The sequence below is a fragment of the Zingiber officinale genome, chromosome 8A (genome assembly GCF_018446385.1).
Source record: "Zingiber officinale cultivar Zhangliang chromosome 8A, Zo_v1.1, whole genome shotgun sequence".
NCBI classification, from domain to species: domain Eukaryota; kingdom Viridiplantae; phylum Streptophyta; class Magnoliopsida; order Zingiberales; family Zingiberaceae; genus Zingiber; species Zingiber officinale.
The window spans coordinates 115,114,784-115,130,561 of NC_056000.1; the positions used below are offsets into that span (position 1 = coordinate 115,114,784).

The following is a 15,778-nucleotide window of genomic DNA, read 5'->3' on the forward strand; positions in this document are numbered from 1 at the left end:
TTTGTTGAAATAAAAGAATCACATTGGTCAATATCTATATTTATTTGTTAAATGTAATTGTTCAACTAATTTATATAGTAGACAACATGGTGTATGGTGTCACACACAGAAGATCATGTTGTCGATTCTTTATAAATTATAAACAGTTGCTCACGACTAAGATGGAAAGGAACAAACCATCGGAATAGTCATAGTGTAATTAGGTATTAGTTTATCTTGATTAATAAATTATACTGGTACACTCTAAGTGTATTGAGTAGGATCATTTTAGGTAAGTTCTTTTTGTACTGACTTTATAAAAGAACTAGACCTTAGTTATTATGGAAGTGTGTACTCTTAATCCTAATATAATAACAAGCACATATATTTAATATTTATTTCTTTGACTTATTAAAGGGTGAGGTTTAGCTCGATAAATCAATATGCTCGATAAGTTAGGAAATGATATTACTAATAGTGTGTGTTGTTGATTATAGAAGGAATCTGTGTCCTAGTTATCTAGGTTGAGAATGTCCCCAAGAGGAGCTCATAAGGATTGCCATGTTAAACCCTGGAGGTGGACTTAGTCCGACATGACAATGAAGTTGAGTGGTACTACTCTTGGAGCTAGATATTAATTAAGTGAGTTGTCAGTAACATACTTAATTAGTGGACATTTGTTATCTTAAACACAGGAAGAATAACACACTCATGATAAGAAGGAGCCCATAATATAATTTGGGATTGGTGCGGTAGTGCGATAATAACTCTCTAGTGGAATGAGTTATTATCGATGAACTTGAGTTGTGTGTTCGGGGCGAACACGGGATACTCAAGCTCGTCGAAAGGTCAAAACCAATTTCTCCTCTAGGTCCCTGTCGTAGCCTCATTAAAGCCTCAAGTCCATCCAAATATAAGCCCATCTTGGTGTCCAAGAAGAGGGCCGGTCCAATGCTTGGTGACCAAGCAAGGGCCGGCCACATCCTCTTCCAATAGGGGTATGCCCTATTGTTTGATAAACAAGCTAGTAGGGGTCGGCCACATTAATCAAAAAAGGAGGGTTGTTTTGAATTTTTAAAATCTTCTCTTTGTAGAAAACTATAAGTTTTAAAAGAGAGATTTTCATTTCAAAAACTTTTCTTATTTAAATTAGGTCACATGTTTTAAAAGAGAGTTTAAAATATTTTTAAAACTTTCCTTTTTTAACCATCCTCATGGTTTAGAAAAAAAAAGAAGAGAAGTTTTAAAATTTAAATTTTCTATCACCATATTAAAAAAGGAAATTTTATAAGAGAAGTTTTAAATTTTAAAACATGGTTTTAATTTTTAGAACTTTCCTTTTTTTAACTCCTACTTTAGGAAAGAGAGCTTGTAAAATTTTATAAGAGTTTTTCTTCTTGTAAAATTTTATAAAAAATCATATTCCTTTCCTCTTATAGGGGTCGGCCACCCTTACTTGGTGCTCAAGCAAGGTGGCCGGCCAACACAAAATTATTAAATCATCATCCAAATTAATTTGGTGATTGATTCAATCAAGAGGAAAGAAAAGGAAAATTAAAAGGGAAAAGGAAAAGATAAAGGAAGATTTTATTTTTGTAAAAATTCTTCCCTTATTTGCCTTGGGCAAGTATTATAAAAGAAGGGGTGAGAAGGCTTCATGAGACACAACTCTTATTCTCTTGTTTGGAGATCTCTTGGTGGCCGGCCCTCTCTCTTCTCCCTTTCCCTTTGCTCTCTTCTCCTTGGTGGTGGTGGTGGCCGAATTTTAGAGGAAGAGGAAGAAAGCTTTTGGGTGGTGTTCATCTTGGAGGATTGTCGCCCACACGACATCCAAGGCAAGGTGAGGAATACGACAGAAGATCTCGAGGTCATTATCATACAAAGAGAAGGTATAATTAGTAATTATTTTCCGCATCATGCTAGTTATTTCTTTTTGTAAGAATTCCAAACACAAGAGGCATTAGATCTAGTTTTTCGAATTAGTTTTTCAAGTTTGTGTTTTCTTCTTTTTCGAATTTGTGATTCGATTATTCTTTTTGGTTAACCTAGAGTTATTTAAGGAAATTAAATATTAGCTTTCCTTAAAAGGCTTTGTCTAGGCGGTGGTGGTTGCTCCCATATCCAAGAAGGTCATGTGCCTCACCATGCAGTCCTGGAAGTCAATTTTGGAAATTAATATTTAATGAATTAATAACATAGGTGGATTTGAATCAATAGTGTTAAGTTCCGCTTGTGATTCAAATCTAAACCATTAAGAGCAGATAAGTTAAATTTGGAATCAATGATGTTAAGTTTCGTCTGCGATTCCTAATTTAACTTCTAAAGAACACAATAGGTTATTTAAGGAAAGGTTTGACACTTGTACAAAAAAATTTTGTACAGTGGAATCGGTACATTTTCCTTGGACTAACCAACAGAAAAGACAAACATCTTGATCCCCAAATCCAAGAAAGATAGGGAAGAAAAGCTTATCTATGATGAAGTATCGTCTTCGGATCCAATCCTCGCTCCCCGGAGCCAAAACGTTGAAGATCTGCCCTTAGAATCGCCGAAAATCCCTCCAAGAAGGTGGAGGAACGCCCAAATCTTGAATTCCCCCCTAAAGGGAGAAGATCCCCTCTCAAATCATGAAGGAGGCTTTATATAGAGGTGAGGTTTGGGCGCCACACGGTCCCGAGGCATAGCCGTGTGTGGTTCACACGGCCAAAGTCATTCCCTTCTCTGCTAACCTCACACGGTCGTGTAGATCTACACGGTCTGCTCTGCCTCTGCCTCTGGAAACCTCGCACGACCATGTGGATTCACACGGCCATGTCATTCTTCTCCTCTGGAAATATTACACGGTCTTGTGGCTCACATGGGCGTGTGGAGCTCACACCCCCTTGCATGACATGGCCATGTGGCTCACACACCCCTTGATTGGCCCTACATAGCTATGTCTTATTGCAACATCTTTTACTCTATCAAGATGGGATTTTATCTAGTTGATGTCTTCATCAAAGTTGTATATCCTGAAGTTATCTACAAATTGGTTCAAAGAAAAGCCTAAAATTCCAACGAAGCACAAATTTATGCCTGTTTTACTCTTGGTGTGCTGTGTAGGGATTCCACACGGCCCTATGCTAAGGCCATGTCACATAGAAACGCATTTTATACCTTCACGATGTGATTTTCTCTAGTTGAAGTCTTCATAAGAGTTGTAGATCTTGAAGTTATCTACATTTTGATATCTGGAACGGCTCATAAATCCAACCAAGCATAAAATTATGGTCATTTTAATTTTGGCCTACAGTATTGAAAGTTCCACACGGCCTTCGCACGACCGTGTGAGGTTCACACGGCCTTTACACCCCCCCCCACACACACACACAGAGCCTTGACACAGCCGTGTGGGTGGCACATGGCTAGAACATGAAGAAAACTTAGTTTTTCATGCCTGTTTCACTCTAGAAACTCTCGACTTCATTTAACTCCGTTTTTTCTCCAAATCATGTCCTATCAATCAAAACAAGCAAAGAGTAGATCTCCGAACAAAATATAATGGAAGTATGACATTATAATGACATAAGGTGCAATAAACATAGATTATGCGTATGAAGTACAAGTAGATGTGTGTCAAAGTATGTATAAAAGTTTATATAATCTACACACATCACACCCCCATACTTAAACCTTTGCTTGCCCTCAAGCAAAATGCCACAATCTAAATTCATATGTTTTACAATGCTCTCATATCTCTAATGCATTTTCCTAACTCTATCAAAAAGTTTCATTAACAAGCATGATCATGGGAACAAGTTAAGTATGGCTCAAGCATAAATCTCTTGTGCACAGTACAAGGTAACTCAAAACTCTTCAAATTTCAATCTATGTCCTAGTCAAGTCGTCATCAAGTTTGAATTCCTAATATTTCCAGTGATAGACAAGTAACCAGTGATAGGCACTTACTTGCCACACACTTGGTTCATATTTCTCAATCAACCCAAGGTCTCAAAGGCATGCTCAATCTCAAGAGCGGCTAAGCAGCCATTTCCCCAGTAACCTAACTCGGTCTCAAAGGGGTGACTTGCTAGATTCCACTCACGACAACTATTTTTTATATCCCTTATTCACTTTTGTTTTCTGTTTTTTTAACACTATTTTTTTCATAAGTATTTACATTGTGCAACACTTATTCACAAATGTACTTTTAGCACAAATGTTGGGATATTTTGATTTTTCCAAATGAGCTTACATAATTTGAGCCTCATCCATTAACCAAAATGAAGTTTGAGAAATCACCATGGAAACCAAGTACTAAATAAACAAGATGAATCATGACTATTTCAATGATATCAACTTTCCAAGCTCAAGTATAGTGAAGTGAAGGTAAGATTCCTTAAGGTCAAGCCAAAACTAAAACCTATCTCCATATGATACTTAGCTTATGCCATGCTACCCAAGATAGAGAATAGAGGTTCATTAAGCATACTACTAACATCATTTAAAATATCATGAATCTAAATAATGAACGTGCTAACATTTAATCTTGAAGACAAGAAAGTATATAAGTGAAGTTTTGATGTTCTCAAGATGAATGCCACAAGAAATCAAAACAAAATGCAAGACATAAGCAAAAATAAAAAAAAACAAACAAAGTAATTCAAATGCATCTAATGCATCCCCCTGACTTAAACTTTTCATTGTCCCAATGAAAACTAAAAACAATGTGGAGGAGTTTAAAAGTAAGAGAAGTTACCAAATGATGCGTGCCAAATGCCCATGTCATTAACTTCTCCATCATGTAGTTACACTCCTCCTAATCTTTGAGTCCTATAAAAGAAGATTGACAACAAAAATTAAGTAGAGGATACATGTTTATTATAAAGAATGAAATGAAAGTAGAAAGAACTAAAGACAAATGAAAACAAAGAAAATGAACTTGGGTTGCCTCCCAAGAAGTGCTTGTTTAAGGTCATTAGCTCAACCACCTCATTAGATTTATCAAAATCTCGCTCTTGGAGGGGTAAGATATTTCAACATCCTCCTACCAAGGGCTCTTATTATGGAGGGAACTTTCAATATAGGAATTACCAAATGAAGCATTGCTCTCTCCATCTTCGTCTTCTTTGAAGTTCTTTCAGGTGGTCAAAGATGGTTCAGTGTGAGCTTCCAATTATTAGCCCAAGTGAAATCTGCACATGCAAAGAAAATACAAATCTCCCACAAACATATTAGATAAGATAGAGTCATAACCATATTAAGATAAGCAGAATAAGAAATAAAAATTGAATCACATCCAACAAAGTTAATGATAGGTACCTCTATAAAATTTTGCAAAAGATCACAAGAAATACTAACCTTACTTTGCTGAGAGATACCTAAAATTTCTAAACATGTAGATGTGACCTCCTCTGAATCAAATGATGGTTCTGGCTCTGGCTCAGTTGTTGATGATATCAAAGATGGTGATTCTTGAGACTCTGCTAGCTCTTCATAAGTCCCTACACATTGTTCCATAACATGATCACTTCTTACAACCTCTAAGGGTTGTGTGGACAAAGATTGTGATCCTTGAGATGCTGCTTCCACAACACAACTCCCTACACATTCTTCCAAAACATCATCATCAACACATACATCAAAAAATAAACCAACATCTATATCCTCAATAGGAGAATCAATAACAAGAGGATCAATAACTTCACTTGCATTTTTAAGTTGATCTACAACATCATATTTATCATCTGAAACTTCAATATCACTATAACACCCTATAAAATTTGGAGGTAGATCTAAAAACTTATTTACCACTGTATTATCCATAAAATCCTCATATGAAGAGTCCTCATCTTCATATATATTCAAAAATTTACACTCAACCATATTAGTGTCACAGGATTTGCCAAAGTCTTTATTTTCATCAACCCCCACTAACCTTTGTGGAAAAGGAACCCTTAGTGAAGGTCCTGGGAAAGATTTAACTTGCTTTTTCCCAAATTCCCTTTGAGATTTTGGAGGAGGTCCAACTTGCTTATCTAGTGTCGGTATGATCAATCGTTGAGGGAAAGTTACTTGTGGCCTTTGGGAACTTCCTGGAGAAATAGAATTGAGTTATTGTGATCTTCTATTATTCTTCTCCTCAATTCTAAACATGTCCTTCTTCAGAAGTTCTTCATGATTTTTTTCAATTCTCAACCCAACATCATCACACTTTTCACTAGATCTTGTTGTTGGTGCGGGAAGCATCCGACGATCGAACCCAGGTTTTGATAATGGCAAAGGGTTAAAAGTTAAGTCTTGTTGTTATCTAACATGTTGAATGAGTGTTTCAGGAAAGTCCTAACTGCGGTTAGGCAGGTAAAAACCCTAGGGGTGGTAACCCTAGGTGGAGAAAAGTCCTAGCTGTGGTTAGGCAAAGGGAAAACCCTAGGGGGTGGTAACCATAGGTTATAGGGGGTGGTAACCCTATGCGGAAAGTCTTGTCAGGTCGATGGCTTCAGGCAAAAGTCCTAGGGGTGGTAATCCTAGGTGGAAAGTGTTGGTGCGGTAACGGTCTTACAGAAAGTCCTGGTGTCGCGAACCAGGTGAAAGACTGGACTAGCCGGGAAGCGGATGTCTAGCAGAAAGTCTGGAAGCGTCGAGTGCTGAGCAAAAGTCCAGTCGATCTGGAGGATCGCACTGGCAGCAGGTAAATCTCCTGAGTGGAGTAGGTGAGGACGCGTTCCCCGTAGAGGGAACAGTAGGCGTCGGGTCGACCTAGGATTTCCGGACGGAAATCCAAAGTCAGACCCGGACAGTCCAGAGACTGTCATAATATTCTTTATCATATTCATACTATGGTTTATGCTAACTTTGTATTGCAGGATATTGTTTGGGACTAACACATCTTGAAGGTACAAAGAAATAAAGTTCTCCTCGGATGAACAGTGTCCGAGGCACCTCCATGGAGCTTGGAGGTGCCTCGGGTACAAAAGCTGACCTGACCGCGAAACAGGGTTGAAGGCACCTCAGCTGGCTCTGGAGGCGCCTTGGAAGGCGCCTTGAAGACCCTTGAAGGCGCCCTCAAAGGTGATAAGCGCAGACTGGTCAGCGCTCATCTGCACTGTGGACTCGGAACTATGAAGGCGCCTTCGGAGGCTTCTAAGGCGCCTTGGATGCCCTTTATAAGGGGACTTCGAGCAGCATTGAGGTACAACAACTTCCAAGCTTCCATTCTGCTGTTTTCTGCTCAAGTATTGCTTCCGAAAGTGCTGTTGCAACATTCCGACGACCCGGAGCTCAGATTTCTTTCCTACTACTGTTGTCGGTATAATTTTAAATTGCAGTTACATTTGTAATTAGATTGTAATATTCATACGAGCTTATAGTTGTTGCCCACGGAAAGCGATCAAGGATCGCGGGCCTTCGAGTAGGAGTCGACCTAGGCTCCGAACGAAGTAAACGACCGTGTTCTTGTGTTTGTTTCTTTAATTCTGCTGCTTTAATTACTCTACGAACGTTTTATGATTCCGATAATCGAACGATTTAGCCGCGAGCGCTATTCACCCCCCCTCTAGCGCGGTCTCGATCCAACAATTAGTATCAGAGCAGGGTCGCTTTGAACTGGTGCAACCATCATTCAAGCATTTTTCGTGGCTTTTTCGTGGCTTTATCAGAGCAGGGTCGCCTTTCATTTTTTCCCTCCAAAACTATTTTTGAAAAATTAATTTTCATCTTTTCACCATTGGTTGGAATTAACGAAATATTATGTTTTCAAAAATTTGTGGTAATATTTTTTAATATTATTTTAATAATATTTTAATAATATTTTTTTTTTTTTGAAATTCCTGAATTACTATATTTATTTCTCTCCCGCACTACTAATCCAAGACTAAGTCTTGGAACAAGTTTTATTGTGTTTATTTTGCAAGATTGTCTTCTAAAATGGCCCATCAAGAAGGCTACAACACTGCTCTCCCACCGCTCTTCTCCGGAGATGATTTCGGAGATTGGAAAGGTCGGATGGAGGCGTATCTCCAGACTCACTTTGAAGTCTGGATGATCATCAAAACCGGGCTTCAACTGCCAACTGACGGCGCCGGCAAGCCACTACCGTACGAGAACTGGGACGCAAACCTTATCAAAAAGGTAGAAGCAAACTCAAAAGCAACGTATACACTTCAGTGTGGCTTAACGAATAAGGAGCTAAATCGCACCAACCCATTCTCAAGCGCCAAGGAGCTGTGGGAGAATCTGATTGAGCTACACGAAGGTATTCTTGATACGAAAATAGGTAAGCATGTTTTAATAAACAAATTATTTGAGCAGACTAATGCTATTCCGACGGAGGAAGGTGTTGTGTTATTTGCAGGAACAAGCAAGACGAAGAAAGCACTGAAGGCAACTTGGTCCGAGTCATCAAATGAATCCGAATCGGACGAAGAAGAGCAAGCGAGCCTTCTCGCTCTACCAGTACTAGCACATGTTGTTGAAACCAAGTCCGAGTTCGAGCCCGATTCAGAAACCGAGAGCGAATCAGACACCGAGTCCAAGCAAAGCCACGGATCCGTATCCGTTTCTGAAGGACCCAAAACCACTGTAAGTGCTCTAATTTCTAGTATTAGCTTAGATGATTCAAAAAATTTAATTCCTTACTTATTAAAGAAGTTGGCTAAATCCAACGTCCGGGTTAAGTCGCTCCAAAAGGAGATAACAGCCCTTAAGGAAGTGACTGACTTGAGTGCTTTAACTGAGCCAGTTCAAATTGGAAGTTCGACTCAAGTCCAACAACTTGAGGAAGAAAATTCTAATTTGAAAACTCAGATTAAAGAACTCAAAGACACATTGGAACGGTTCACCTTGGGTTCCAAGAATTTGGATCTAATTCTTGGAAAACAGCGAGCCATTTACAACAAATCCGGACTTGGATTTAAGACCAAAACAAAATATAAATCATATCTGTCTCTAGTTAATAGAAACAATAGAAACTTAATTCAAGCATGGGTCTCCAAGTCCAAATTGATTAAACAAGTTGGATTTGGTCAATATTGGATCCCAAAGGATCAAAAATACTACCTCGATAGGCCATATCGAGGCTATGATCCAGGGGGAGTTAACAGAAAAACCATTAAAATTAAATAAAATTACATTCAAAATTCAAAATTTAAAATCAAATTAAAAATTCAAAATTAAATTATAAATTCAAAATTCAAAATTCAAAATCAAATTAAAAATTCAAAATTAAAAAATTCAAAATCAAATATAGATGGAGGATCCAGACTAACTGGCACCCCTAACTGAACTACCCAACAGGGTAATTGAACATAATCTACCCGAAATGGGTAAAACAAGAGTAGATTACCCGGCAGGGTAATTAAGGTTAGACTAAAACGGGCTAGGTTTAACTTGACCCACGGTACTGGTGAAGTTTTTGGATGATAGTACGTTAGGGAAGCTTGGGCATCGCATGTATAGGAAGATATGGCTTCGACCTGGTGCATTTGGCCAAGTGGAACTGACCGAAACTACCCTTAAATGGATCCTAATTAGTTAGACCAAGGTTTAGTATTAAGTTCAATGGGTAGGACTATTTGGAAAACCTCGAAGGCATGGTTACTTTAATGAGCTCCTTGTGACTCACCATAGCCCAGAAGTTTATCCAAAGAATGTTTACTTGTTGAACCCAAAGCTAAATCTGAATCTAACACAAAGTTAAACCAGACTCTAAAATTCAAGCATAATTCATCTCACAACAATTATAGAGTTCCCTGATTGAAAATTTAGACCAGGTGAGATGAATAAGAAATTGAAACTAAAATTGACTTAAACTTAAATCAAGTTAATTCAACTAAATTAAACTAATCAAAATTAATTAAGTTAAAATTATTTTTTTAAAAAAACTTAATTTCAAAATTATTTGAAAAAGTCTTTTAAAAATAATTTTAAATCTTTCAAAACTCAATTTCAAAATTATTTAAAAAATCTTTCCAAAATTACTTTCAAAATTAATTCAAAATCTTAAATTATTTAAAAATCTTTTCAAAACCAATTTCAAAATTATTTAAAAATCTTGAATTATTTAAAAATATTTTCAAAATTAATTTCAAAATTATTTAAAAATCTTTTCAAAATTATTTAAAAATCTTTTCAAAATTAATCCTAAATTATTTAAAAATCTTTTCAAAACCAATTTCAAAATTATTTAAAAATCTTGAATTATTTAAAAAAAAATCTTTTCAAAATTAATTCCAAAATTATTTAAAAATCTTTTCAAAATTATTAAAAATCTTGAATTATTTAAAAATATTTTCAAAATCAATTTCAAAATTATTTAAAAATCTTGAATTATTTAAAAATATTTTCAAAATTAATTTCAAAATTAATTTCAAAATTATTTTAAAAATCTTTTCAAAACCAATTTCAAAATTATTTAAAAATCTTTAATTATTTAAAAATCTTTTCAAAATTATTTAAAAATCTTGAATTATTTAAAAATCTTTTCAAAATTAATTTCAAAATTATTTAAAAATTCTTTTCAAAACCAATTTCAAAATTATTTAAAAATCTTTTCAAAATTAATTTCAAAATTATTTAAAAAACTTTTCAAAACCAATTTCAAAATTATTTAAAAATCTTTTCAAAATTAATTTCAAAATTATTTTAAAAACTTTTCAAAACCAATTTCAAAATTATTTAAAAATCTTGAATTATTTAAAAATCTTTTCAAAATTAATTTCAAAATTATTTAAAAATTCTTTTCAAAACCAATTTCAAAATTATTTTAAAATACTTTCAAAATTAATTTCAAAATTATTTAAAAATCTTGAATTATTTAAAAATATTTTCAAAATTAATTTCAAAATTATTTAAAAAATCTTTTCAAAACCAATTTCAAAATTATTTAAAAATTATTTTCAAAACTTAATTTCAAAATTATTTGAAAAAACATTTCAAAATCATTTTAAAATCTTTAAAACTTAATTTCAAAATTATTTGAAAAATCTTTTAAAAATCATTTTAAAATCTTTTAAAACTTAATTTTGAAATTATTTAAAAAATCTTTTAAAAATGATTTTAAAACTTAATTTCAAAATTATTTGAAATTCAAAACTTATGTTTTATATCAACTGCAAAGACAACTCCATCTCACGCTCACTCATATGCTAAACATGCTTGTTAATCTAGAATTAGTGAGATGGAAAGATAGGAAAATAATTTTTTTTTAACCTCTCATGCTTGGACTCCTAAACTCAAAGAATTTATTAAGACATTAATTAAGGGGGAGTGATTTTGAGTTGGTTTTAAAATTAATTTTCCTCTAAAATAAAATTTTGACTTGACCTCAAAATTAAAAACTATTTTTTACTTATCTTCAAAAATTCAGGTTATTTTTAACTTAACTTTAAAATTAAAATTATTTATGACCGGACTTTTAAATTACAACTCTTCTAGAATGTTTTCAAAACTAAGCCTTTATGTAAAACCTCTTTAAGGTAAGTACTTAATCAAGTCTTCTTTAACTAAGCTTAGTTAGATTATACTCTAACTTTGCCTATTTGGCGAGAAGTTTTCTCAAGGCAATCATTTTTAAGCTGAATATATAGCTAAGTGTTTTCAAAATTAGCTAAGTACTTTTTAAATTTTTTTCTTTAAGACAAAAAGGGAATTTAACTAAGTGTCTCTCAAAGCAATTGTTTTCAAATGCTAAGTTTTGCTGAAAATGCTAAATATTTTCCAAAGCATTCTGAAAAATTTCATCAAACTAATTTTTTGAAAAACTAAGTCTTTTTAAGGTTAAAAACTTAACAAAACTACTAACTTTATAAGCTTAGCTAAGTCTTTGATAAAAGTATTTTAAAAAGTAAAATCTTAGCTAAACTGAGTCTTGATCAAATTTTTTTTCTAAACTCCCTCTTTAAAAACTAAGAATTTAAAGTGTTGTGATATCACAAAAATTTACTTAGTTACTTGTTAAAGACAAAAATAACCTTATCTCAGCTAAAAGTCACTCTCAAACTAAAGGAAATGGAAATATTAAGATTAAGCATGTTTGTACTTTAGGGCTCTGATACCTGATTAACACCAATTAGATAATTTGAAATCTATTGAACTTGACTCATGCTTGGACTTAAGAACCAACTAAATAACCTAAACCAAATTTTTAGCTACTTCACTCCCTCCTTGTCCTAAAATTTAATATTGCTTAAAATTATGCTAAGTTTTTTTTTAACCTAAGCTATAGTTTTCAAAATACAATACTTGCAAAGAGCTTAGCTAAGGTTCAATCCTTATTTTCAAAATTTTAAAACTTAGCCCACAAAAATGTTTTCTTAAAAATCACTTAGGCTCCAAATATTTCACTAACAAAATTTAAACAAGTACTTCTCTACATATAGTGTAACTAAATTTTTCAACTTAGTTAAAGACTATCAAAAGGTTCTACCTTCTAGTGATTTTCTATCTTTAACTAAGTTTCCAAAGAGCTAATATCATCCATTCACTTAGCTAAAAGTAAGAAATGAAAAACTGTTAAGTGTTTTCAAAATCTTGTTATCAACCCTTAAAAATCAACTGCTATTTTTGCTTATTTTTTTTTATATATGGAAAAGGGGGAGAGTAGGAAATTCAAAATCAAAATTAAAAAGTGTTTTATTAAGGGGGAGAGTAGGTAATTCAAAAATAAAACTTTATTTAAAAAGGAAACCCTGTATTAAGGGGGAGCTTCACAAAAGTTTAAGTGTTAGCTTAAGTTAGGCGTTCATTTGAATTTACATACTTAAGCTTGCTCACTTAAAACTTTTTAATATACTTATGCATTTGTTTTACTTAACTTTGAATTTGGGTTGCCATAATCAAAAAGGGGGAGATTGTTGGTACGGGAAGCATCCGACGATCGAACCCAGGTTTTGATAATGGCAAAGGGTTCAAAGTTAAGTCTTGTTGTTATCTAACATGTTGAATGAGTGTTTCAGGAAAGTCCTAACTGCGGTTAGGCAGGTGAAAACCCTAGGAGGTGGTAACCCTAGGTGGAGAAAAGTCCTAGCTGTGGTTAGGCAAAGGGAAAACCATAGGGGGTGGTAACCCTAGGTCATAGGGGGTGATAACCCTATGCAGAAAGTCTTGGCAGGTCGATAGCTTCAGGCAAAAGTCCTAGGGGTGGTAACCCTAGGTGGAAAGTCCTGGTGTCCCGAACCAGGTGAAAGACTGGACTAGCCGGGAAGCGGATGTCCAGCAGAAAGTCCGGAAGCGTCGAGAAAGTCAAGTCTCCTGAGTGGAGTAGGTGAGGACGCGTTCCCCGTAGAGGGAACAGTAGGCGTCGGGTCGACCTAGGATTTCCGGACGGAAATCCGAAGTCAGACCCGGACAGTCCAGAGACTGTCATAATATTCTTTATCATATTCATACTATGGTTTATGCTAACTTTGTGTTGCAGGATATTGTTTGGGACTAACACATCTTGAAGGTACAAAGAAATAAAGTTCTCCTCGGATGAACAGTGTCCGAGGCACCTCCATGGAGCTTAGAGGCGTCTCGAGTACAAAAGCTGACCTGGCCGTGAAACAGGGTTGAAGGCGCCTCAGCTGGCTCTGGAGGTGCCTTGGAAGGCGCCTTGAAGACCCTTGAAGGCGCCCTTAAAGGTGATAAGCGCAGACTGGTCAGCGCTCATCTGCACGGTGGACTCGGAACTATGAAGGCGCCTTCGGAGGCTTCTAAGGCGCCTTGGATGCCCTTTATAAGGGGACTTCGAGCAGCATTGAGTAACAACAACTTCCAAGCCTCCATTCTGTTGTTTTCTGCTCAAGTATTGCTTCCAAAGTGCTGTTGCAACATTCCGACGACCCGGAGCTCAGATTTCTTTCCTACTACTGTTGTCGGTATAATTTTAAATTGCAGTTACATTTGTAATTAGATTGTAATATTCATACGAGCTTATAATTGTTGCCCACGGAAAGCGATCAAGGATCGCGGGCCTTCGAGTAGGAGTCGACCTAGGCTCCGAACGAAGTAAACGACCGTGTTCTTATGTTTGTTTCTTTAATTCCGCTGCTTTAATTACTCTACGAACGTTTTATGATTCTGATAATCGAACGATTTAGCCGCAAGCGCTATTCACCCCCCCCCCCCTCTAGCGCGGTCTCGATCCAACACTTGTCTGTGAAGGAGGGGGATCTTCTTTAAATCATTTTGAAACAATACTTTCAATCTTTGCCCCCAAATGTTTGAACTCCCCATTCTGTGACTTGTGATTTTCAAAACTTATAGATGGTTGAGTTACAATTTGTTTGACAGGCTCTATAGCATTTATGACTTGCACTTCTTGAATGTTTGAAGGAGATTTCATCCAACTTATGTTCGACCATTCATGGAGGTTCAATGTCACTTGATCAATTAATATATATGCTTCATCTACACTCTTGTCCATAAAAGAACCTCCAGCTGATGAATCCAATAAACTCTTGTCTGAGAAAGAAATTCCCCTATAGAATATGTGCAGAATTAACCAGAATATGTGCAGAATCAACCATTTTTCAAAACCATGATGAGGGCACTGTCTTTGAAGACTCTTGAATCTATCCCATGCTTCAAATAATGATTCTCCATATGCCTGAGCAAAATTTGTTATGCAATTCCTCATATACACTATTCTGCTTGGAGGGAAAAAATGATTCAGAAATTGCTTCTCCAATTGTTCCCAACTTGTAATACTTTCAGGATGGAGAGAATATAACCAAGTCCTTGCTTTATCCTTGATACTGAAAGAAAATGACATCAATCAAACTGCATCTGCTGACACTCCTTCACATTTCACCATATCACAAATCTCTAAAAATGTTTCAAGATGCAGATAAGGACTTTCTGATACTTCTCCTCCAAATTTGTGACCTTGTATCATGAAAATTAACTCTGAGTCTAGTTGGAAACTTTCTGCTTCAATTTGAGGTTACACAATGGGAGATAAAAATCTTGCAGAAAAGGGTGTAGAAGAATTTCACATGGGCCTGCTTGACATGTTAGTGCTCATGGATATTCAAAAAAAAATTATTAGAAGAAAAACAATTGAAGAATCAAAGACAAGTAATAAAATGCAATATGATAAGCAAGAAAAATAATGCAGAATTAAAATTGCAAGAAAGAAAGTGCATAATGAAAACAAGAAAGAAAAGATAAAAGGAAAAAAGAAAAATATCTAGAATAATTCATATGCTAAAGATTGCAAGATATGTTTACAAAAGAAAAGAAGAAAGAAACTAGATCAAAAGAGAAAACAGAGAAAAGTTAGATTAGAGTGCTAGAAATCAAGAATGCAAAGTTAGAATTAGAATTAGAATTGCAATAAAAAGAATTGTCAAGAATTAGAAAGATATGCAAATGATGAAAATAGAATTCTAAAGATTAGTTTCAATTATGCTAATGAAAAGAAAAGAAGAGTTATGTTTAGTCTAACTCAATTGATAATCTCTAATGTTATGGTGCAGTCTCCGACAACGACGCCAAAAACTTGTTGACTCTCCGCAAGTGTACGAATACGTCGTAAGAAATAATAAAAGATATCGAATCCACAAGGACTGGAATAAGCACTAAAGATGTCTCAACGTGCGTTAGCTAAACAACCAATCAATTGATTTACAAAATCTAAGTGTAACTATGGAAGGTAAACAAAGAAATGAAAGAATAAGAAACAAGAATAAGGGCAATGATAAAGGTATGTTCTAGGAGTTTTGGTTTCTTTGTAATGTTATTCAATGTAATGATCTACCAAATTTTATTTCTCAATTGTCCATCATTTGTAGAAGGTTGCCAGTTCCCTCTTGCAATAGACAACCGACGTAGGACTGAA

At 35.1% G+C, this 15,778-nt stretch overlaps 1 non-coding gene across 1 annotated transcript; it reads left to right on the forward strand.

The window, feature by feature from the left end:
• Positions 1-14,471: 14,471 nt before the first annotated feature.
• Positions 14,472-14,577, forward strand: LOC122013104. Its single transcript, XR_006120446.1, has one exon. It is a non-coding gene; the product is annotated as a small nucleolar RNA R71 (small nucleolar RNA).
• Positions 14,578-15,778: the final 1,201 nt, after the last annotated feature.